The sequence below is a fragment of the Condylura cristata genome, unplaced genomic scaffold, assembly GCF_000260355.1.
Source record: "Condylura cristata isolate star-nosed mole 26May11 unplaced genomic scaffold, ConCri1.0 scaffold00048, whole genome shotgun sequence".
Lineage (NCBI taxonomy): Eukaryota > Metazoa > Chordata > Mammalia > Eulipotyphla > Talpidae > Condylura > Condylura cristata.
The window spans coordinates 2,020,419-2,022,125 of NW_004567149.1; positions in this window are offsets into that span (position 1 = coordinate 2,020,419).

Here is a 1,707-nt window from a genome sequence, read left to right on the forward strand (position 1 = left end):
AAAGAAATGAAATGAAGGACTCAGAGACTTGTACCAATGTTCACAGCAGTCTTATTCACAGTAGCCTTAAGATGCAAGCAAGTCAAGTGTTGCAGCACATGAATGAGTAAATGAAATGTATTATGTAATACATGCAATGGATGGTTATTCATCTTTTAAGAGGAAATTTGGGTACATGTAATAACAATGAAAGAAACTTGACAACATTATTCTTAGTTAAATAAGTCAGACCAAAAGGGCAAATATTGTTGATTCCACTTATGTGAGGTTCGTAGAAAGGCAAATGTACAGAGATAGGGAATAGATTAGAGGTTGGTTGCCAGTGGTAGGGAGGAGAGAGGAAAAACACCAAAGTTCTGTTTGGGAGGTTAAAGTTCTGGAAACAACGAGTAATGATTGTTGTGAACTGTAAACATTATGAATGTACTTAATGCCTATGAATTGTAAACTTAAAAGTGGTTAAAATAGGAGATGTATGTAAATTTTGCCACAGTAAAAAATTATAAAGAAATAAGAGTAATGTAATGGCAATAAGGAGGTGGGATGTGATTTAGTGAGGAAGTTCAGGAAAGGTCTCTGACTCTGAACTAGGTTCCATTACTATGATTCTTACAGCAAAATAATCCTAAAACTCAGTGGCTTAAAATCATGACTCATTTTGTGGTAAATGGTAACCTTTAGTAGATCTATCCTTATGGCTAGATACTTCACTGTGTAGCTATACAACATCTTAGTCTAACACCTTGAAGAAGTTCAAGGGATTATGTGTAGTGAAGCAAGTCAGAATGATAAAGACAAATTCTGAATGTTTATACAGTGGATGGCTCAACAAAGCAAATATTTATGAAAAATAAATTTTAAATAATTATAAAAACGAATGGACGCATACTTAGTGTGAGGTTTCTAAGACTTCTAATAGAAGTAGACTATTCAGGGAAGCAGAAATGAAGTCCCACCAAGGTTGGATGACTGGATAGGAAAACAGTCTGTTTCTGGAGAGTAGCAAGGGTCTACAAGAATGTTTGGGATAGGTAATAATGCCCAGTCAGGATTATTTTTGGAAAACAGTCTGAAAGGATGAGAAGAGGCGCCCATAGAAAGATCTGAGAGAAATTTTCCAAGAAGCCACAAAGATGGCCTCCTCCCTCTAGTCTCTCCCCTACCCCACAAATTTCCCGTCATCCCACGCTCCGCCCTTTGTTACATAAGCTACAAACCAGGGGTTTTCCCTTTGCCTTCTAGGCTAATGGAGATTCCTGGAGAAAGAACTCTCAAAATGCTTTATGATTTTATCACAGCCTCTTCTCTGTAAAGGTCAAGTAGCTGAAAAGAGCACTGTGGAAAGACTAGACTGTGTAGTGGTTGAAGTCATCCTTTACTTCAGCTGCTGGCACTCCATTCTCAACACCTGATACGTATCCACCTTCACCTCCTTTAGCATGAGTCCTTTTCTAGAGATTCTTAGCCCTACATGCAGAAATCCCCTGTAACCAAGAGTCTTTTCTATTTTTGATGTCTGACTGCTGACAGATGTCAACCTCCTCTTCCCCTTCTGCCCCGTATGTGGGCAAACTTGTGAGCAAGCCCAGCTGATCCCTCCATCAGCGTCCTGGCGGAACCGTGTTCAAACCACACAATTCCTGGATCACATGTGGGAACACTCACCCAGTTGCCCCTCCTTGAACACCACACCACCCTTAGTTAGAA